The 24,673-nt window shown below is 38.2% G+C and overlaps 1 long non-coding RNA gene across 1 annotated transcript; it reads right to left on the reverse strand.

Moving 5' to 3' along the window:
• Nucleotides 1-804: 804 nt before the first annotated feature.
• On the reverse strand, nt 805-23,949 carry LOC147374593 (uncharacterized). The gene is made up of 2 exons (XR_015162940.1): nt 23,774-23,949; nt 805-1,723 (listed from the first exon to the last, which is right to left on the reverse strand). It is a non-coding gene; the product is annotated as an uncharacterized LOC147374593 (long non-coding RNA).
• Between the last annotated feature and the right edge of the window lie 724 nt (nt 23,950-24,673).

A 24,673-nucleotide genomic window follows, 5' to 3' on the forward strand; every position in this document is an offset into this window, starting at 1 on the left:
CACCCCACTACTTAAAAACCTCCGACCTTTTGTCCTATTGAAGTTGAGTTCATTCTCTCTCCCTATTATAATTATCTGGAATAACGTCTTGTTTAACTCCACCCAGTGCAATTTATCCAGACCAAAATGCTAACACTGGAAACCTCTCAAAGTAGTAAATCCCCAGCAACTCAAAGAGGTGCAAAGACAACACCTTTATGACTCGGGTCACAGTTTGTAAGTTGTGAGAAAGCCAAAGGACCCTCACTCTTTCCATATCTCATGGAGCCCTTCATGCAAACATGTCCTCCACCTTCTTGCTGTAGGTCTACAGACTGATGTAGAGACAGTATGACAGGCAAACACCATGCTTCTCTCTACATCTCAATTCTTCAGTTAGGTGATCAAATAAAACAAACCATTTTCTTCCTACCCACCCCCTCACCCACCCACCATTATTTTTTTACTACAAATGGGTCTACTCACTAGATACCAATCATGCCCACAGATAATTGAATTCCAGGGCATCTCAGGTGGCTCAGATGGTAAAAAATCTGCCTGCAATGAGGGGACCTGGGTTCAATCCCTGGGTCAGGAAGATCCCTGGAGAAGGAAATGGCTACTCATTCCAGTATTCTTGCCTGGAGAATTCCGTGGACTGAGGAGCCTGGTGGGCTACAGTCCATGGGTTTGCAAAAAGTTGGACACCATTGGGCGACTAACACTTTCATTTCACTTTCACTTTAGTCCAAAGATCCCTATTTCACTTAGATGAGTGAAATAGTGTGATAGGGGTGCTTAAAAATAGAACAAATGAGAAAAAAATGAAGCATTCTCAAATTTTCTTTATCCCTTTTACATTCTTTGAAGGATCCAGTTCAAACAACCATTCATAAAGCATATTTAAACACTCATATGCTTTGTACCACCCACTGATTTTTCAATTTAAGTTTAAAGGCCAGCCCAGCACGTTTAGAGCCATTGTACTGCCCAGAAGGGAAGAAAAAAAATTTTAAGAGATTAGCAGCATGGGTGGAATCCAGAGGAAATAGATTTAAGTTCAGTATTAGAAAGGGCTGTAACAATTACAGGAATCCAGCACTCTAATCAACTGTTTTAAGAAAATGGTTTTGTCCATGTTGGAACCTGGGTAGAGGCTGGAGATAGCATTCAGGATGTTGTAGAGGAAATTCATGCATCAGGTAGGATACCTGACTTCTCTGAGGACACTTTCAACTCTTAGATGATACTGTGTGATGTATTTACTACTTGCAAAATATTATTCTTGTGAGTTCATTAATGAGATCTTAATTTCTTTTATATATATTCAGTTCAGTCACTCAGTCGTGTCCGACTCTTTGTGACCCCATGAATCACAGCATGCCAGGCCTCCCTGTCCATCACCAGAGTTCACTCAAACTCATGTCCATCGAGTCGGTGATGCCATCCAGCCATCTCATCCTCTGTTGTCCCCTTCTTCTCCTGCCCCCAATCCCTCCCAGCATCAGAGTCTTTTCAAATGATTCAACTCTTCGCATGAGGTGGCCAAAGTACTGGAGTTTCAGCCTCAGCATCAGTCCTTCCAATGAACACCCAGGACTGGTCTCCTTTAGGATGGACTGGTTGGATCTCCTTGCAGTCCAAGGGACTCTCAAGAGTCTTCTCCAACGCCACAGTTCAAAAGCATCAATTCTTCAGCACTCAGCTTTCTTCACAGTCCAACTCTCACATCCATACGTGACCACTGGAAAATTAAATGTATTAGTACCTCATTAATGAGATAGAAAAATCGCTCTTAAATATAGAATATTTCTTTCTAAAATGAACATCTAATAACAAAAGTCATTTTTTATCAACATATCAACTTCATGGCAGAGAAGGTAATGGCACTGAATATGCAGGTGCATTTAACTGGTTACTATATAGCTGCCATCAGCTTTGTACTCTGATATCAAATGTGAATTGATTTAGTTATTCCTTACAGCAATCTCCATGCAATTAGGCATTGCTCACTCACAACTAAGTGATCTAAGCACTACAGAGATAAGTAAAGTGCTCTTTATCTGTTTCTACAAGTGTTTCATTAGATCGCTTTCCAGAGCTCTGTGCCAGACATCAAACTACCCCAGAAGACAGAATCCCTACTCTCAAACAGCCAAAGCTGTAGGAGAGAGCGAGCTAGCTCAGTACAGGAATCAGATGGTTTTCTTTCAGTTGATCTTCCCCTCCTTCAGGTTGGTGAGTGAACAGCTGGGCTCAACCAATGCTGGAAGTCAAGCCAATTGGCCCAGTTACATTTCTGGAGGTCATCCAATCTTGCTGGCATGGAAAGCCACAAAATGTTTGACAGCAAGAAGAGACTCCAGACTTTAGGACACTTTAGTCTTTAGGATGTTCTAGGCATGAGTAAGTCACCTTACCTTTTCAGGTCTTAAGATCTCACACACATCTGCAAATTGGGAATGATATCACATACTCTGATGCCTACAAGGCACTGTAAGAATTAAAAGATAAAAATGCTATGTATGTATTATTTAGAAGTGGTTATTATTTTTGAAAAAAAGGAATAAATGAAGAAAAGAGCCACTTCGCTGCTAATCAGGAAGGCCCTAGACTTCCGTCCATATATGCCTGGTGCCCAAGTCACAGTAGAAAAAGGGCAGAGGCTGGGTTAGCATTTCCTAACAAGTCATAGAAAATTAAGGTAGAATTTATGAGATTCTAATTTCTTCACCAATAATGTCAACTGCTAACCAAGGCCCTAGATATAAAATCCAAAGAATTTTGCTTGTGCTAGACACAAAATATTTCTTCCTTTATTCCCCACTTAGCATATGTTTAAAGCTTTTGAATATACGCTTAATAGGAAATTTATCTCCTCAAAGATGCCATCGTTTGTTAGGAGAATTTTAAAATTTTTCTTTAAAAACCGTTTATTTTAAAGCTTTTAGCTCTAGTGGGGAAGAATACTAAGAGTAATAGTTGGCTCTCCGTTTGGCTACATGGCTTCACTTTGCTCTAACTGCTATTATTTACCTCCGTGATTATGTTACCAAGAGGAAAAGCCTATTACATAAGAAAAACCATTTAAAGAATTTATTGGTATTGTGTGTACTACTCTGCTCCTCAAAACAAATGGAGGGCAGAGTTGTCTGTGATTGTTGGAATCTAGTACTCTTGGAATTGTGTCAAGAATATAAACAGGGAGACTCCCCATCCACTAAAAGCCCGTATATACTGTTGACTCTAATGAGGTTCTTAGATTTTAAAACTTAGAGTAGCCAATCAGAATCATAGAATTCTGATTCCAGCCAAAAATAAAACATCTGACAACCCTTTTCTGCAAGGATAATGCTATTTTTCTGAAGGTGGGAGAAATATTTTAATAGCGAGAATGAAAAGATGAATCATTTTCCCCCAAAAAACACAACTCTGGAAGAGAGCAATTCAGTTTCTTTTTTTGTTTGCATCTTCATCCCTGTCTTTTCTTTACTTTTACCAACGATATATAAGATAAGCTTCTCTTTATCAAATTTTACTTTGAAAGACTAGGAGTTTAAATGCAGTTGGCATTCCCTGCTGCTCTAGTCAGAGCACAGAGAATTATGGCCAAGTATATCTTTAAAGTCAGCATGTTGGCTTAGACACAGGCCAGCTTTCATGCAAAGGTGCTTTATGAATCATGAATCAAATGATAGCATAATAAAAGTGCACACCTCTGGAAGTCATCTAATGCATTTTGGGTGGAGAAAGAATATCTAGTCTCTCACTTCAGAAACTATGGAAGTGAAATAAAAATGGCTTATATTTATCAAAATCTACACATTCTTTTTTCTCTTCCTTTTTTTTAGGAGGCATTACTTATTTACAATGTGTTCTCTCTGGCATAGTCTGTGAGAGGAAACATCTTGTTTGCCCAACACTCTTTAAAAAAATGGTGAGCCCATGAACATCCATTACGGCAAGTCCCTGCAATAGAAGTGTTAACAACTTTGATGACAATATAAATCAAGCAAAGGTAATGGGAAGCACACACCCAAAGGTTAAAAGCAATGATGAAGGTCATTCCCAAAAGTTGTCCAAGAATATTTCTAAGTGCTTTTGTAGTGTGAATAGTTGGTGAAAGTCTCTTGAATTTATTGCAGTATTAAACTCAGGCACAGCTTTATTTGAAAGTTCCTCTTGAGTTTTTTCCCATTCCTTCTCCACATTTTTCCATCCCAGAAATTTTCTTAGAACTGACATTTGAGATATAGAGTTTAAGAAAACATGTTAAATCACAAAAGAGATAGTCTATAATATTTATTCATAGGGGTGAGTGGGAGGAAATTTTGTCCCCATAAAGTCCGGCTGAAAAGAAGAGCAATTTTCCTTTCTCCCCTGGCCTGTCTGGTCTTTCTGTGACAAGCTGTTATTGAAAAATTGTGTTGAAACTTTTAGTCACTCAGTCATGTCCAACTCTTTGTGACCCCATGGACTGCAGCCTGCCCGGCTCCTCTGTCCACGGAATTTTCCAGGCAAGAATATGGGAGTGGGTTGCCATTCCCTCCTCCAGGGGATCTTCCTGATCCACGGAGTAAACCTGTGTCTCCTGCACTGGCAGGCAGATTCTTTACCACTGAGCCACCAGGTAAGCCCATATGTCATTAAACCCACTCTCTATTTCTGAGGCTATGAATTTGAAAAGCCAGTTCCATTGAAAAGCCAGTTCCAAAGGGAGCAGTTCAGAAAGCTTCAGGCAGACGTCAATGGAAAGTACTCCCCGGCCCCCTCCCTTCTTAAAATTAATGAGGATTCTTTGCACAGATTACCTACAGCTCAAAGCATTGGCATACTGATATCCATTCAGCTTCTCTCCATGTGAAACCCTTGGGGAAGACTTAAGTCTCTCAACACCCTCATAAAGTATTTCCCATCCACTCTTCACTCTTTTATCCCCAGCCCAATATGACTTTTCTTTGGGGAAACTCCACTCAAAAAAAAAAAAAAAAACATTTCCCAGACTCCTTTGCAACTAACTGTAGAAGAACCAACTTTGGCCTTTAATACCTAATTGTACTTCTCAGAGTTTTGCTTTCTGTGTCCTTCTTCATTTTCTGTCTACCTAGGATGGTAGCTGGAGCAGGCCTACTGTGACCATGAAATCACCATGTAAATGACAACCATATAGAGATAACTGGGTAACAGAGCAGAAGGATAGAGCTCTGATATTGATATTAAGGAACTGCTGTGGCAGCCTGCAATGCCTTTTCTGGACTTCTTTTTAAATAAACCAATGCTTGGTTAAGGCAACTTTGGCTGATTTCTATTACATGCAACCAAACGCAGTTCCTAACTGATATGCTAGTCGCGGTTCATCTAGTGTCCTAGAAGGTGGGGTAGTTGAACTCTTCTCTGTTCTCTTTTCTATTTGTTGTCATTGTCCTAATATCTGTATCTACTTCCTTCAGAGTCTTCCCTTTTGATTGTCAAGAGACTGTTTTTCCTTCAATCAAACTCAGTTTTTGTTATGCAGTCTTGGGCTTTTGAAAATACTGATTTTGATGTGAGTTTCAAAAGCCTACTTTAGAAGTCAAAGGCTGAACATCCATTGATTTTTATTCTTCTTGTTGCATTCCAGTTACAACAATCTTAACTCTCCTCAAGGAAATGTGAAAATCTCTGATCACTGAGGAAATGATCATACACTGGGAATTGTGGACAAAAGAAAATACAAATTTGTTTGAAGTATTACATCAAGTAACAGAAAAAAACAGGCTTATAAATTTATTAAAGCCCTTTTAAATGTCCAAGTTACTCATTACAGTCAATAAGGTAAGTTTTCTAACTACATGCTAAAGAGAGATGGGATGCCCAAGCTTAGTCCTGTCTAGCTTTAACATGCTCAGAATACTTATATTAGCTTACAATGGGGCAAAATTATCTAACACAAGTCTATTATATAGTAAAATGGTGAATATCTCATGTAACTTATTTCACACCACTGCAAAGTTTAACGGAGAAGGCAATGGCAGCCCACTCCAGTACTCTTGCCTGGCAAATCCCATGGACCGAGGAGCCTGGTAGGCTGCAGTCCATTGGGTCGCTAAGAGTCGGACACGACTGAGCAATTTCACTTTTACTTTTCACTTTCATGCACTGGAGAAGGAAATGGCAACCCACTCCAGTGTTCTTGCCTGGAGAATCCCAGGGACAGCAGAGCCTGGTGGGCTGCCGTCTATGGGGTTGCACAGAGTCGGACACAACTGAAGCGACTTAGCAGCAGGAAAGTTTAAAATTCTTAAACTGTTTTTGAACTATCATAATTCAGGGACCATCTATACACACCACAAAGATTTCTCAAGCAGTTTTCCAAACTCTTGTCTAAATTATCATTAGCACAACCATGAAAAACATATGGCATGTATTATCTACCAGCAAATGCAAGTGTTTCATATGGAAAATATAGGTCATTAATAGCTTAAAAAATTGTTAAGAGAACTTAATGAAACTAAAGTATATTAAAGAATATAATTTATTTGCTTGATTGGATGCCAGAAAATAAATATGAATTTCAGAACTTGCTTACCTAAAAGTTCCTCAAAGTTTAGCCACAGTTTATTGGTCTCCCTAGATCTGGCAATATTTATGGTAATATCTTTTTCCCATAATTTTTATAAAGAAGATAATTTCTTGAGGAATATCTTAAAATACTATTTAACCAATACTTCTCACTATGTTTTTAGAATAATGGAAACTTTACGTATACTATGTGTCACAAAGTCCTCATCACTATGATGAGTTTTGTGACCTCTTCACCAAATGTCATTTAAACATGCTAGGAGAAGGCAATGGCACCCCACTCCAGTACTCTTGCCTGGAAAATCCCATGGACAAAGGAGTCTGGTGGGCTGCAGTCCATGGGGTCGCTAAGAGTCGGACACGACTGAGCGACTTCACTTTCACTTTTCACTTTCATGCATTGGAGAGGGAAATGGCAACCCACTCCAGTGTTCTTGCCTGGAGAATCCCAGGGACGGGGCAGCCTGGTGGGCTGCCGTCTATGGGGTCACACAGAGTTGGACACGACTGAAGTGACTTAGCAAGGTGTAATGTAGGACTATTCACTAATTTCAGGTATTTGGTAAAACATAAAAGAAATATACTGCATTAAACATTTAATAATGGCCCATAATATATTTTTATACACTTTTAAATTGAAGTACACCATATACACAGAACACAAATGTGAAATGAAATTACTACCCAGATTAAGATCTAGAATGTAACTGTCAGGATTAAAACGAGAAATAGACAAATCCACAGTCATAATTACTTCTGTCAATTTTTATATATTTTGAAGCTGTTTTGTTAAGTGCATACATGTTTAGAATTGTTTTTGGCTTCTGGCTTAACTGATCCTCTTTCATTATGAAATATCATTTTCATGCCTTTCAATATTTCTTGCACTCTTTTTTGCCTAATGTTATTATAGCCATGTTGAATTTTTGCTATTGTTTCTTTGGTGTACCTTCTTTCATCCTTTTATTTTCAATATATATATTTAAATGGATCTCTGTAGAAAGCATATAATTGAATTTCATTTTTATAATCCATTTGTGTTTTAAATAGTGCTTACTCCATTATATGTAATAACCAATGCAGTGCATTTAACAGTATCTCAATAACTGTTTTTTGTTCCATCTGGTCTTTGTTTCTTTTTTAGTCTTTTCCTCCCTTCTTTAGAATTCAATACATTTTCAATACATTTAATAAAGGTTCCTTTTATTTCTTTAGCTTGTTTATTTTACATTGTTATTATTTTTAGAAGTTAGAGATTATTATATTCTCTTTGCTATCACATAATCCTCTTAATATTAGTACTTTTATCATTTTTAAATAATGCAATAACCTTGTAACAGTTTAACTCGATTCACATGCCACTTGATGTTTATGACATTACAGTCATATATTTTACATTTATATATTATTAATATAAAAATTAAACCACAAAGATAGTATTGTTAAACACCTATATCCTTTGATATTTACTCATATATTTACACTTTCCACTGCCTTTTATTTCTTTCTCTAGTTTTATGCATCCATCTGGAACTGTTAATACTTACCTTTGGTCTCAAGAATTTCTATTAGCATATCTTACAGTCTACTTCTACTCATGACAAACACTCTCAGATTTTATCTAATTTCTTTATTTCATCTGTATTTTTGAATCATTTTAGATTTATATACATCTATTTCTGCTTTATTGACTATGCCAAAGCCTTTGACTGTGTGCAACATAATAAACTGTGGAAAATTCTGAAAGAGATGGGAATACCAGACCACCTGACCTGCCTCTTGAGAAACGTGTATGCAGGTCAGGAAGCAACAGTTAGAACTGGACATGGAACAACAGACTGGTTCCAAATAGGAAAAGGAATACATCAAGGTTGTATATTGTCACCCTGCTTATTTAACTTATATGCAGAGTACATCATGAGAAACACTGGGCTGGAAGAAGCACAAGCTGGAATCAAGATTGCCAGGAGAAATATCAATAACCTCAGATATGCAGATGACACCACCCTTATGGAAGAAAGTGAAGAAGAACTGAAGAGCCTCTTGAAAGTGAAAGAGGAGACTGAAAACATTGGCTTAAAGCTCAACATTCAGAAAACTAAGACCATGGCATCCGGTCCCATCACTTCGTGGCAAATAGGTGGGGAAACAGTGGAAACAGTGGCTGACTTTATTTTTTGGGGGCTCCAAAATCACTGCAGATGGTGACTGCAGCCATGAAATTAAAAGATGCTTACTCCTTGGAAGGAAAGTTATGACCAACCTAGATAGCATATTCAAAAGCAGAGACATTACTTTGTCAACAAAGGTCCATCTAGTCAAGGCTATGGTTTTTCCAGTGGTCATGTATGGATGTGAGAGTTGGATTATAAAGAAAGCTGAGCGCCAAAGAATTGATGCTTTTGAACTGTGGTGTTGGAGAAGACTCTTGAGAGTCCCTTGAACTGCAAGGAGATCCAACCAGTCCATCCTAAAGGAGACCAGTCCTGGGTGTTCATTAGAAGGACTGATGTTGAAGCTGAAATTCCAATACTTTGGCCACCTGATGCGAAGAGCTGACTCATTTGAAAAGACCCTGATGCTGGGAAAGATTGAGGGCAGGAGGAGAAGGGGACGACAGAGGATGAGATGGCTGGATGGTATCACCTCAAAGGACATGGGTTTGGGCAGACTCCGGGAGTTGGTGATGGACAGGGAGGCCTGACGTGCTGCGGTTCATGGGGTCACAAAGAGTCGGACACAACTGAGCGACTGAACTGAACTGAGATTTATATAAAAGCTGAAAAGATGGTGCTGAGAGTTTCTCTACAGCTTTCACTCAGAACTCCCTAATGTCAGCATCTGAAATAGTTCAAAACTAAAACATTAACACTCATTACCTAAACTTTATTCATATTTGACCATATTTTCCACTAATGTCCTTTTTCTCTCCTAAAGTACATAATAAGATAATAGCATCTAAGAGAATCCCAGGGACGGGGAAGCCTGGTGGGCTGCCGTCTATAGGGTCACACAGAGTCGGACACAACTGAAGCGACTTAGCAGCAGCAGCAGTAACTTTATTTTTTGTAGAATATTTTACTGTGTATAAAACTCTCTATTGGTCACTGTTTTCCTTCCATCTCTTTTAAAAATGGCATTCTACCACTGATCAGCATACCTATAATAGTCATGTGCCACCAGGTCACACATTCAGCTGTGCTGCTGGCTCACCCTACCCACCAGGTGGCCATAGCAGTCAAACACCAATGGCCTTACAGCCAGCTGCAGTGGAGGTCTGTTCTACCCACCAATGCACCTTCAGCAGTTGGCCCCAACACAACAGAAAGGTTCATACAGCCCACATAGGGAAAACCCTGAAATATGTGACTGTAATGGCCAGAGGTCAGTATGCTGCTGGGTCCCAGAAAACATCTCCTATATAAGGTCATGTCTCCAAGAGCAGGAGATATAACAAACCTAACTAATACAAAGAAATAAGCAGGACTAGGTAAAATGAAGAGATGGATGGTTATGTTTCAACAGAGAAAACAAAACAAACCCTCAGGAAAAGAACTAAAAAGAGAGATAAGCAATCTACCTAATAGAGAGTTTGAGGTAATGGTCATAAAAATGCTCCCGTATGTCTGCCAGCTTGCTTTTCAGCAGAAACTTCTCAGGTCACAGAGGACTGACTCAGTACACTCAAAATGCTGAAAGGAAAAAACCTACAACCAAGAACGATTTACAAGCAAAATTATCATTTCAAATTGAAGGAGAAATAAAGAGTTTTACAGACAAGCAAAAGCTAAAGGTGTTCATTACCCCTAAACAGGCCTTACAAGCAATGTTAGAGGTCTGCATTTACTGATTATTTTTGCTCTTTCTTATTGGTTGTATTATCCTATCTTTTCATTGTCTCATAATTTTTATTGTATATTTTACATTGTATAAAAAATAATTGTACCACCTGCTGAGAATGTTATTTTCCCCAAAGAAATGTTATTCATTTTTTTCTCTCAAGTAGATAAATAAAAAAGTTGATTATTTGAATCCAATCAGAGATTTAACTGAGTCAGGTCTAGGTTGCAATTTCAGTCAAATGAAGTTTCCATTCATTTTAAAATGTTCCTTAGTCATGGGCATTCTGGACTTTTGCTTTAGGCTCTGGAAGGTCTTTGTCTCTTTAATCCTGAAAAACTATAGGAGATTCTATTCTGTCTTTTATGTATACTGAGCTGAACTCCAGAGTTTCCTACTCCATACTATTTCAAATATATATCAAACATATGCCAAGTATTTTGATGTGGAGACTGGCCATGACAAGCCTTCTCTCTCAAGCAGTACCTATCTCTGTTGTTTAGTTGCTAAGTTGTGTCAGACTTTTTGTGACCCCGTGGACTGTAGCCCATCAGGCTCCTCTGTCCATGGGATTTCCCAGGCAGGAACACTGGAGTGCCACGCCATTCCCTTCTCCAGGGGACCCTTTACCTCTGAGCCAGCAGGGAAGCAATACAATTGCTAGAAATTTCACCTTCTACAGGTGGTGACCCCATCTCCAAGCAAGGTCTCAGGGGGAAAAGGAACTATGCTTTTGAGTCCCCTCTGAATTCAATCAATCATACTATCTTATACAATTCTTAAAAGAGGTAACCAAACAAAAAAGAACCAAACTTGAAAAAAAATGGTAGTTACCAGAAGCTGGAGCAGTTGGGGGAAGGATAAGAATAAGAGTATGTACTTGCAAACGAGGTCCTATTGTGTAGTACAGGGAACTATATTCAACATCCTGTGATAAACTTTAATGGAAAAGAATATGAAAAGAATACACACACACACACAACTGGGTCACTTTGCTGTATAGCAGAAATTAAACACATTGTAAATCAACTATATCTCACTAAATTACAAGAATATATAGTTGAAACTAGTAGATAAAGTCATGGATATCTAATACATAGTACATGATTATAGACAACAAAAGCTGTATTATAAACATTAAGCTTGCTAAAAGACTAGATCTTAATTATTCCCACCACTAGAAGATATGATAATTATGTGGCATGACAGTGCTACAATGGCAATCTTACTATGATATAAATGCATCAGTTCAAAACATTGTACACCTTAAACTTACATGGTAAATTTATACTGTGTCAATTATACCTCAACTTTTTAAAAAGCTCCAGTTTATATTATATGTCATAAAAGCTTTTTTAAAAGCTCTAGTTTCTCCCTCAGCAGAATTCCTCTGTTTAGATTAAGACCAATCTTGTTCCTGGACCAAGTTAGAAATGCCCCTAGAGAAGAAAATGGCTGGCAATTATGAACCTATCTAGGAAAGGCTCTTCCCTGTCTGGAATTTTATTTCATCTATTCTCCTTACTAATAAAGCAGTGCAATTTCTTTAAAAAAATAAACCTGTATTTTTTTTAATTTGCTATTTTAGTGGGACTATTGCCTTTCCATGGTCTATTACATCAAACTGGTAAGCAAAATTTTAATCCCATTACACCTAAACAAACAAATGTATGTTTAATTATTTGAGCTACATGCTAAGAAACAGAATTGTAAATGGTCTTAAAAACAAGCCTTTTCCTCTACTGTTGACAAAAGTCTGAAAACAGTAATGATACTCTAGACAATACAGAATCACTGGCATTACCCCCTCACCAGTGTCTAAAGTGGCCAGGGTATAACCAGTCTCCAAAATATGCCAGTTAAAAAGCAGTTGACTCATTCATTACAACACTAGTCGTATACACATAGGATGATTATATATCCCAATTTTCCCTGGACAGTTTTATGTTGTAACTACAATCAGTGCCTCTTTTACTCACAAACACATCCCAGGTAGAATGATAAATTATATGTCCCATCTCGGTTTATGCATGGATATGAGGCCTAAAGAAAGATAAGCTTTTAAATTTCACCGTACCTCCTGTACTTCAAGCTTATGTATGTCATTAGACTGTCAACATACCGGCATGTTGGTCCTGAACCATAACCCTGTTAGTTACAGTATCATTTGCCAAAAACCAAAATAAATGGATTCATAATTTTTTTTCTACTATGTTCATATACTGCTGCTTTAAGAAAAGCCATAATAAAATTTCAATATTAATACAACTTTATGCTCCCATAGGTAAAATGAAGTTTACTCCTATTAAAATATTTTTATATTTTAATATAGACTATTTAATCTTTTAAGACACTTAGATATGTACTCCCCCCCACCCCATTGTCTCCTCTTTTATTCATAGTATAGTAGATACTTGAAAAACAAAGCCAGAAAACAACTTTGGAATTTTCGTCATTTTTATAGGTATCATATAAAGCAGGTTGCATTTAATTCTCCATGGAGTAAAGTTTGGAAATGAGGCTGAATTATTGGCAGATGACAAATTTTAGACCCTAAAACATGCTTGGTACATTGGAGAAAATTAAATCACTTGAGCCATCAAGTTTTTCTTAAAGCATCTCGATATGCTTTTGACTGATACCATCTGTTATCTCCTGAAAAAATTATTTTCCTTTGGAAGGTATTCATCAAATTATAGGTGACATATTTGTTTGAGAATATAGTAGACCATCTGGTTCTACAAAAACGTGTCTTTAAAAAATATTGCCATCCTATCTCAGCTACACCATCCATATTTTTCAGAAGCTTTTTTTTTTGTTACACTCCCAAAACAGAAACACATGATATTTTTGGCTCCTGGTTAAAGAAGCAAAGAAAAACATTTACAAAAAGATTTTTGTAAGCACCATGATATTCTACAGCTATTCACTAAAAGAATAAGTAGGTGACCAAAATAGAGTGTGGAGAAGAAAGGAAGAAGGCATGGTGAGCTCAATGAATATTTCATATCCTGAATAGAAAGACACTGAAACAAAGGGCTTCACAACCTTCTCCCTGCATAGATGAGCTCTGTAGAATACCAAGGTATATTACCTATTTGTAATCAAGAAAATGAATATTGAGTTTACAGACATATTCTCATTCCTATGACTATCCTGCAATTGCAGCTCAGTGATATAAAAAATTATTTTCTTTTCCTAAGGATGCTTTTCTACTTATTAAAATAAGAGATGAGAAACCTAAGAAAATAACCTCACTTCTGATTCCCTATTTGGGCTCAGTAAACTTTGTGCTTAGTCACTCAGTTGTGTCGGACTCTTTGCGACCCCATGAACTAGCCCATCAGGCTCCTCTGTCCATGGGATTCTCCAGGCAAGAATACTGGAGTGGGTTGCCATGCCCTCCTCCAAGGGATCCTCCCAACCCAGGGATTGAACTCAGGTCTCCCACACTGCAGGCAGATTCTTTACCATCTGAGCCACCAGGGAAGCCCCTCAGTAAACTTGGAAAGACCAGATTTTCTCCAACTATAAAATGGGTCATTTTCTTACCAGAACAAAGCTTATCAATATCAAGCCATTTTTTTTTAACACTGTGAACTACAGCAATTGTTCTCAGACATTCAACCATATATTTCACCAGTTCTTGCAAGTGGTGGTAAAACACTGTGAAAGAAAGTAGCAAGATGTTCCTATTAAGGATATTCATATATTTCACCACATTTAAAGGGTATCATACTCAATAACCTCAGATATGCAGATGACACCACCCTTATGGCAGAAAGTGAAGAGGAACTCAAAAGCCTCTTGATAAAAGTGAAGGTGGAGAGTGAAAAAGTTGGCTTAAAGCTCAACATTCAGAAAACGAAGATCATGGCATCTGGTCCCACCACTTCGTGGGAAATAGATGGAGAAACAGTGTCAGACTTTATTTTTCTGGGCTCCAAAATCACTACAGATGGTGACTGCAGCCATGAAATTAAAGGACGCTCACTCCTTGAAAGGAAAGTTATGACCAACCTAGATAGCATATTCAAAAGCAGAGACATTACTTTGCCAACAAAGGTTCGTCTAGTCAAGGCTATGGTTTTTCCTGTGGTCATGTATGGATGTGAGAGTTGGACTGTGAAGAAAGCTGAGCGCTGAAGAATTGATGCTTTTGAACTGTGGTGTTGGAGAAGACTCTTGAGAGTCCCTTGGACTGCAAGGAGATCCAACCAGTCCATTCTGAAGGAGATCAGCCCTGGGATTTCTTTGGAAAGAATGATGCTAAAGCTGAAACTCCAGTAGTTTGGCCACCTCATGCGAAGAGTTGACTCATTGGAAAAGACTCTGATGCTGGGAGGGATTGGGGGCAGGAGGAGAAGGGGACGACAGAGGATGAGATGGCTGGATGGCATCACTGACTCGATGGAAGTGAGTCTGAGTGAACTCCTGGAGTTGGTGATGGACAGGGCCCTGGCGTGCTGCGATTCATGGGGTCGCAAGGAGTCGGACACGACTGAGCAACTGATCTGATCTGATCTGATGCTCATTTCTCCATTTAAAAACATTTGCTGAGCCCTTATTATGTGGCCAGCACTACCAAACACTGAGGATCTAATATTGAACAAAAACAGATATAGCCCCTGGGCCTGGGAGTTTAAAATCTAGTAAATTCAAGAAGCATTATTTAAAGGACAACAGGGGACTTCCCAGGTGGTCCAGTGGTCAAGATTCTACACCAGTAATACATGGGTTCAATCCCTGGTCAGGGAACTAAGATACCACATGACACACAGTACAGCCAGAAAAAAAAAAAAAAAAAAAAATCAACACATGTAAAATTAGAAGTGTAAAAAGAGTTATGGAGACAGAGACATGAAGTACATTGTGTTGTGTGTGTGTGTGTTAGTCACTCAGTCATGTCTGACTCTTTGAGACCCCATGGACTGTAGAACACCAGGCTCCTCTGTCCAGGGAATTCTCCTCCATGAAGTTCTCCAGGCAAGAATATTGGAGTAGGTAGCCATTGCCTTATCCAGGAGATCATCCCAACACAGGGATCAAGCTAGGAGTTCGAAAGGTCACAGTATCTGTGAGGAAGTAATACACGATATGAGATACTGAGTGTGAGGAGGAGTTAATTCAGTAAGGAGGGGAGGAAAGAGCCTTGCCAAAAAGAAGACGTAAAAAGCAACAACAAAATTGTCTCACCTTTGACTTGAACTAAAGACCCTCTTAATGAAAGTGAAAGAGAAGGGTGGGAAAAGCTGGCTTAAAACTCATCATTCAAAAAATGAAGATCATTGCATCTGGTCCCATCACTTCATGGCAAATAGTTGGGGAAACAATGGAAACAGTGACAAACTTTATTTTCTTGGGCTCCAAAATCACTGCAGAAGGTGACTGCAGCCATGAAATTAAAAGATGCTTGCTCCTTGGAAGAAAAGCTATGACAAACCTAGACAGCATATTTAAAAAGCAGAGACATTACTATGCTGACAAAGGTCTTTCTAGTCAAAGCCATGGTTTTTCCAGTAGTCATGTATGGTTGTGAGAGTTGGACCATAAAAAAAGCTGAATGCCAAAGAATTGATGCTTTTAATTGTAGTATTGGAGAAGACTTTGAGAGTCCCTTGGACTGCATGGAGATCAAACCAGTCAATCCTAAAGGAAATCAGTCCTAAATATTTATTGAAGGGACTGATGCTGAGGCTGAAGCTCCAATACTTTGACCACCTGATGCAAAGAACTGACTCATTAGAAAGACCCTGATGCTGGGAAAGATTGAAGGTGGGAGGAGAAGGGACGACGGAGGATGAGATGATTGGATGGCATCACCGACTCAATGAACATGAGTTTGAGGAAGCTCCAGGAGTTGGTGATGGACAGGGAAGCCTGGTGTGCTGCAGTCCATTGAGTTGCAGAGTTGGACATGACTGAATGAAAACTGAACTGGACTTGATCATTGTAATATAATTCACATTTTATATCCGAGAAGGAATTAACATTTCTGATAAAATGCTTAAGCAATATTCTGATGGATATTAATTGGTTTTAGGAGTCTGGGAACTAGTAACCCTGCTGTCAGTTGACCTGTAACTAGATACTCATTTTCCTTTCTCTCTGGTTCATCCGTGATTATGATTGTTGAAGCCGAGTTATTTTTTTCTATACATATCACTACCAAGAGAAATCTCTAAATGATCTACTAGAGATCTTTTCAATTGTAATAAAATTGTAATAAAATGCTCATACAAGTTCATAATTATTGTCAGAAAAGTATTTATTACAGTTTTGGAGGACCCACCAGAGTGAAGGGGATCAAAGCATGCTGGTGAGATTGTGTTGTGTTGCCCAAACCTTCCTGTGCCTGGATTTTGACGGGAAGTTTTTGCTAATATGTCAAAACTTGAGCTCACTCTCATGTTCACATATCAAAGTTCAATGACCATTGTATCTGTCTTCTATTATTATTACAAGTTACCATACATTAGCATCTTGAAACAACAGAAGCCTCTTACCTCATGCCTCTTTAGATCAGAAGTTCAGGAACAGGGCAGCTCAGTTGGTTCCTCTGCCTTAGAGTCTCAGACTGAAATCAGAGTGTCGGCTGGACTATGTTCCTTTCTAGGTGCTCTGAGGATAAATCTTCTGAACTTGTTCAAGTTGAAGAACAAATTCAGTTCATGTGGTTATAGGACTGAGGTATCCTTTTCTTTGCTGGCTATCAACTGTTCACCTTTCTTGGCTCTCTTAAATCTGCTTAGTTCCCTTGTCTTCCATCTTTAAACCAGCAACAGTGCATCAGGTCCTTCTCACACTTCAAATCTTTCTGACTTCCCTTTCAACCCCATCTCTTCTATTTCCAGCTGGAGGAAGTCTCTACTTTTACAGGTCCAAATGTAGTGGCTCAGACAATAAAGAATCTACCTGCAATGTGGGAGACCCAGGTTCGATCCCTGGGTCAGAAAGATCCTTGGGAGAAGGAAACGGCTACCCACTCCAGTATTCTTGCTTAGAGAATTCCATGGACAGAGGAGCCTGGCAGGCTACAGTCATTGGGTCATAAAGAGTCAAACACAACTGAGTGACTAACATTTTCACATGATTCTTAACACCCAGATAATCCAGGATATAATCTTAATTGCACCTGCAAAGTCCCTTTTGCCATGTAACATAGGATCCATGGGATTCATAGTTTCCAGGGATAAGGGCATTGGCATATTTGGGGGGGGGGTCTATTATTTAGCCATTTTAGAGGATGACTGTCTATCAGCCATCTTAAAAGATGACTATTTTTGACACATTTTGCCATCCAAGGTGAGAACTTGTTAAGTTAGTTTAGGTTTGCAGTTTGGGTCCTATCACTGACCTCCTTCAGAGTAGGACTGTGTGATTTGACATGTAAGGGATATCAATTTCCCTCAGGAAGGGGAACTAGATATGATATCCCACGGTTTTGGTAAATGCACTTACCAGTTCTGCGGTAAATGTTGAGAACTTCTAGAGATGTTTGAGGAATTCATGAGTATATATTGCCTTCCTGCAGGGCTTATTTTTGGACACATTTGTGTCTGCTTTCGGGCTAGAATATTGTATTTGACTCAGAATTCTCTATATGTTTGCCTGTGTATTTCAGAAGCTGCTTGTAGGCCCTTGCATTCGCAGTCAGTAGAAATTCTCTGGGAATCTTAGATACACAGCTTCCCGTTTGCTGTGAGCAGCTGTTCTCTAATTTTTGGTTTTAGGATTCCTTTATACTCTTTTTTTTTTTTTTTTGCCATTCTGGTAGAGTTTAATATTCATAGTGGCAAGGGTTTTAAAGCTATCATATATACTAAATTAAGGCATCTAATTTTTTATTTCAGTTTTCTTTTTTCAGGTGAGCTAGTCTTGACCTTTTGTGCCATTTCTTTATTTTTTTAAATTTTATTTTATTTTTAAACTTTACATAATTGTATTAGTTTTGCCAAATATCAAAATGAATCCGCCACAGGTATACATGTGTTCCCCAACCTGAACCCTCCTCCCTCCTCCCTCCCCATACCATCCCTCTGGGTCGTCCCAGTGCACTAGCCCCAAGCATCCAGTATCGTGCATCGAACCTGGACTGGCAACTCATTTCATACATGATATTTTACATGTTTCAATGCCATTCTCCCACCCTCTCCCTCTCCCACAGAGTCCATAAGACTGTTCTATACATCAGTGTCTCTTTTCCTTTATACTCTTAATGAGAATTAAGGATGCCAAATAGCTTTTTAATGGGAGTTCTATCCATGGATTTTTAATATTTCAAATTAAAAGCCAAGAAAAAATGAACATATTTCTTAATTCTTTTATAAATGTAACAATTTCATATAGCATAAATACCATATTTCTATGAAGAGCTAAAAATTACCCAGGACAAAAGCATATTTAGTTATAAGACAAGGGTTGTGTTACTGTTTTGCAAAACTCTTTAATATCTGGCTTAATAGAAGATAAGCTGTGTTCTCATGTCCACTTCTATATTCGGCCTATTGTAATATGTTGTTTTGATTTGAGTAATGAAGCAACCTGGATTTTCACAGGTAAATATTTGGAAAAGGGAGAAATAGTTAACAGCCTTTCAAATAATTGTGAACTCTTTGACACTACAAGTCTATAAATGGTAGTTTTTGAAAAGGTTAGTTGCATGTGGAATTTGATACCATATGAACAAACTTTTTGTATCTCATTACATTAAAATCCATGGTTTTAATTTGTTTGAATGCATATTTTTGGCACATATATAATTTTGCAACATCATGCATTTGTCATTTGGAAAATACAGATTGCCTGAGTTATGAGGATCTTCCAAATACTGACAAAAATTTCATTATAAAATAGCCAAAATATCACTTTAGTTGGTATCATCACCAATATCAAAAGACTGTTATGAAGCTGTGAAGCTTCTTGTGGCAGAAATAAGTTTTCCAAAATGCAAATTTTGTACTTGACAGTTCAAATTTTATCACTGGCAACAAATACTATGAAATCTTTTTCTTGATGTGACACTAACCTCATTCATTTTCAGAAATGTGTCTGCCAACTACCAAGACTGAATAACCCAGTTTTTCCTTCACATAAAAGCAGTATTAAATGAAAAAAAATGCTGCTAGTTGCAGGGCTTGTCATTTATATCACAGTGGGGCTATCGAATTCAAATCAAATAGACCTTCCAGCCAAGGGGACCCCGAAGAACTTTTGGCCTGTTTTTGAGTTATTGACAAAAGTTCTAAAATACTTTAAAACATGGAATTATTAAATTACAGATAATTTGAATTTATGATGGTATATTTATTGCTGAGTAACAAGCAATTCCAATATTTAAAGCATTAAAAGAAAAGATTTATCATTCTTCATAATACTATGATTTAAACAAATGATTCATCTGCTGGTTTTGCCTGATCTCATTCATGCAGCCAGTTCAGCTGGAGAGTCAACCATGTGAGAAGATCCAAGATGGTCTCACTCACGTCAGACAGTTAATGACTGTGATCTCTGGGAACCCTGGTTTTTCTCTTGGTGTCTTTTCATCCTCCAGTAGGCTAGACTGGCTTCCAAACATGGTGATCTCAGGGCAAAAGTTCAAAAAAGTGAAAGTAGAACTTGCCACACTCCATTAGCCTAAGAATGTCACAAAGTTTGATGGAAGGGCCTGCAAAGACTCTATGGCCATATTTAATACATCATAAATGGCCACTGAAGGTCTCTTTTAATGTAATTAAAACAAGTCACCTTAGAGAAATGTTCAAATCAAATAGCCACAAAATTTCTTATTGTTAGTGTCTGCCTTAGATGATGGGGATTAATGTATTCCCAAAAAGACAACACAAGTCTTAAGTGTGAGTTCTTTAAAATATTGCTCAATTGCTTTTTAAGGACATGTTTAAAGAAGGATGGGGACCTGGCAAAAGGTCATAAAACTTCCCACGGGCCAAATAAAAGACAATTTCAGTATCAAAATAAGAAACAGTAATAATAGATTATTTCAATTTAAATAAAAGAAGACCCCATGAATCCATACTGATACAAATTAACAGAAGACTGCTTTCCTTATAGTGGAATGCCAAGTAATAAATGTAGAAGGAATACTGGAATTAGAAAAATCACCATTTGACAACCACTGATTAATAATTGCTTCAGGCAAAAATCGTTCAAGACACTAAAGCTGCTAGGCATAAGGTTGAGGAGAATGTAATAGGGAAACCGAAATCTGACTCGACATTGGATCTGGGTTTGTTTTTTTTTTAACTTTGACCTCTTATAGTTGCTTTTTGCTATAAGTCAAGAATTTTGGCTATAACCTGAAATATACAGGACAGTTCGTTCTCAAGGCCCTGATCTTTAGAGGTATAACACTTTTCCATTCATATCGAGATAAAAAGTTGCTGAACAGGTAATAACATTTGTTTTGCTGGAGGTTTACAGGAACATCGTGACTGGACCCACTTGAACAACTGCAAGAACAAAGGAGTCTGGCACCAAAAAGTGTTCAGCCACCAGCCACACACCCCCACCTTTTCACAAAACAGAAGCCTAAATTCTTACTGGGGTAAGATGATTCTTTGAGATACCATCTTGGTCTGCTGGCTTTCTAAATAAAGTCGCTATTCCTTGACTCTAACAACTCATCTCTCCCTTTACTGGCCTATCCTGTACTACTGAGCAGTATAAGCCTGGACTCAGTAATAAGAAGAGGAATAATTTACAAGATCTCAAAAGAATTTCCTACAGAAGACATTTTAATTAAAGAAAGAAGAAGTCTGGCAAATATGACCTTAACCAAATGATCAAAGTTAGCTTCACCAGTAATAAAAAACATAAATGTGACGGGCTCCTGATAATGTACACTGAGAAGAACACAACTTTTGTAACATTCTTGCCAAAATTGCATAGCCCAAATTTAATCAAAATGAAATCTCAGACAATTATGAATTGAGGAAGATTCCACCTCAATAAGTGAACTACTCTTCAAAAATGTTGGGTATGAAAGAAAAAGAATGATTTAGGAGTTAGTCCAGATTGAAGGAAAGTAAAATGATAGGAAAGCTATTGCAATGTGTCTTTCTAGATTGGATTTTATACTCTAAAGTGTTTTTTAAAGTACATTAGCAGGGCAGTTAGTGAAATCTGAATCAGGTCTTGGGATTAGATAATAGTATTGTACTGGTGTTAATTTCCTGATTTTGTAATTGTGCCATGGTTATAAAAGCAATATACTTATTAACAGGAAATATATACTGAAGTGTTTATGGCATTATGAAGTGTTACGGGGGCTTCCCAGATGACTCAGTGGTAAAGAATCTGCCTGTCAATACAGGGGAAATGTTTTCCATCCCTGGGTCGGGAAGATAACTGGCAGTAGGAAATGGCCACCCACTCCAGTATTCTTGCCTGTAAAGTTGCATGGACAGAGGGGCCTGGAGGGCTACAGTCCATGGCGTCACAAAGAGTTTGACATGACTGAACAACTGAGCCTGCATGCAAAGTGTTACAAACCTGCAGCTTATTCACAAATGATTCAAAAATTATAATACTTTTTACATATTTACCTAATACAAGAGAAAACATAAGTGTGTTTAAAGTGTTAATGTTTGAAGCATCAGTATGAAAGGTAATTTACACAGTTTTTCATAGTGTTTTTTTTACTTTTCCTGAAATAATTTATTGTATTTAATAAACTTTTAAATTTAAAAAAAAATTAAATAAAACTATAACTGAGCAGAACCTCATGGGGCCTTCCTAAGGCAGATCCTACCATTTTCCTCTGTCTGTCTCTTGTCTGCAGGAAAATTTTGGACTCCTAGGCCTTCCCTAAGCTACAAAGAATTCATTTAATTCTTCCAAAGAGAAGTGAGAAAATGCAGTAACAAAAGAAAATAGTCAAGCAAGACAAAAGAATAATAGTTTATCCACTAAAAAGGCAAGAACCTTTAGCTCCTTCTCAAGGGCTGTAGAGAATATTCTGAGCCATATCGTTTCAGCTGTTTTTGCAGACACTGAAAAACCTCCACCAGATGGAAAAAGCTAACTGAATGCCATCCACAAGCATGTAGACCCCAGACCAATCAGAACCAGAAGGTTGATGATGCTGACTCCTGATTATCTCACCACCAATCAGAAGAATTTCCCCCAGCTGATCACATACCCTACAACCCTCTTCCTCACCCTGTCTTTAAACCCTTTCCCTGGAAGCCATCAGGGAGTTCAGGCCTTTTCCTTTGTACCTTAGCTTTCGGCACTCCTTGCTTGGTGCCCTGCAGTATATACCACATTTTCCTTAACCACAACCTGGTGTCAGTAGATTGGTTTTACTGCACTGGTGAGCAGACTCATTTGGTTTGATAACAAAATCAATTTAGAAATTACTCTTCAAAGATAGAGAATTTAAATGATCTTCTCTTGAGCCAAAATATAAAATTGTATGCAAGACTTAAAAGAACCAGTAGCAAACTACTAAGTCTGCATATATTATTTTTACAACACTCTGGTATTACATATCCTAACATAAACATAGGAACATTTTGGCTGGTAATTTTTAAGACTAAATTCTGAAATTCAAAGCTGAGTGAAAAGTGAAAGTTCAATCATCAAAGAGTCACTTCGGATGAGATTCAAGATGCATCAGAACATTGCCAACAAAAAGTCTTAGAAAACAGTTTTAAAAATCTGCAAAAATAAGTCTTGGTTTGAGAAATGTAGCAGTTAGGAAAACTCATGTAAACACAAAGATCTCAGAGCTGTTCAAATTAGTCCAAATCTATTTCAGATTTCTGGCTTCTAAAATCTATAAATAACTGCTATAATTTAACATGAAAAAGGAAGCAATCCAAATAAATCTAATGGGCAATCGGCAGGGATAAATCTTCACAAAGGAAGACAATGAACATGTGAAAAGGCCTCAACATATTAGGAAAATGCAAATTAAAACCACAATGAAATTCCATTAGAGTTACACTAAAAGGTTAGAAATCTAAATTTGTTTTAAATTGACAGCTCCAAATATTGGTGAGGATACAGAGCAACTGAACTCGAATATATTGTTGATTAGATTGTAAAATGGTTGTTGGGCTGCACCTGCCAGGCTTGCAAGCCCTGTACCTGCCCAGCTTTAAGACCAAAGGGAGAGCCTGGAGTTGGCGGCGACAGAAGCATCAACGGTCTAACCCAGGGGTCCCCAAGCTTTTCGGCAGCAGAGACCAGTTTTACAGAAAACAGTTTTTCCATAGGCTCAGGGGTTGGGGGATGGTTTGGGGATGATTCAAGCACTTTATTGTGCACTTTATTTCAATTTTTATTCTACATCTCCACCTCAGATCATCAGGCATTAGGTCCCAGAGGTCGGGGACCCCTTGTTCAATGGATAGGGGATCTTACTTACATTTCTGAAGCAAGGTCCTGGAGCAACACTGCCCGCTGCGCAACTGGTGGGCAGAACATGGCGGCAGCCCATGCTTAGGGGAGGGGAGGTTACTATTTATGGAGTAATTAGTGTCAGGTGGCTCATTGGTTACCAGGAACTAGCAAAAGGGCACGTCTCTCATGGCCCCTTTGATTAGCTAACAGTTGGAGATGAGCTGATTTAAAGGTTAGAACAATCACTAATGGGCTTCCACAATTGCTCAACAGTAAAGAATCTGCCTGCAATACAGGAGACACAGGAAAAGCAGGTTCGATCCCTGGGTCAGGAAGATCCCCTATGGGAGGAAATGGCAACCCACTCCAGTATTCTTTCCTGGAGAATCCCATGGACAGAGGAGCCTGGTGGGCCACAGCTTGCCAGAGGGCTACAGGTTGCAAAGCGTCGCACATGACTGAACACAAGTGCAGCTGGACAATCACTAGCTGGGATGGGGACAATTAGGTGAGCTATGTGAGTGTAGGTGTAGGCGAAGCAGGCACTGGTTGAGCGATTTACAGAGACGGTAAGAGAGAAGTCAATTAGGTGGCCCAATCATACAGTTCTAAAAATAACTGTGTTCCAATTACAGAAAGACACAAAATTCTCCAAAACAGGGAATGAATATATTTCATTTAATTGTGGGAGTCCCTGGTGACTAAGATTAAAAACACAACAAAACAAAAGGTAAACAGATAGGCATCGGGCCAATCTAAAGAAAAGTTTCTGTATTAAGATTTTACCATTATTCAAAAAATTTTAAACAGTATAAAAGTGTTTTAATTATGAATAAATGCTTATAAATAAATATCTTATTAAAAGGTTACAATATTCAGTACTCCTAATTATGGTAATACTTGGATGGATTAAATATTTTCACAG

This window comes from Bos grunniens, chromosome 4, assembly GCF_055505025.1.
Source record: "Bos grunniens cultivar Pamir isolate PY7600 chromosome 4, Bosgru_T2T1.0, whole genome shotgun sequence".
Lineage (NCBI taxonomy): Eukaryota > Metazoa > Chordata > Mammalia > Artiodactyla > Bovidae > Bos > Bos grunniens.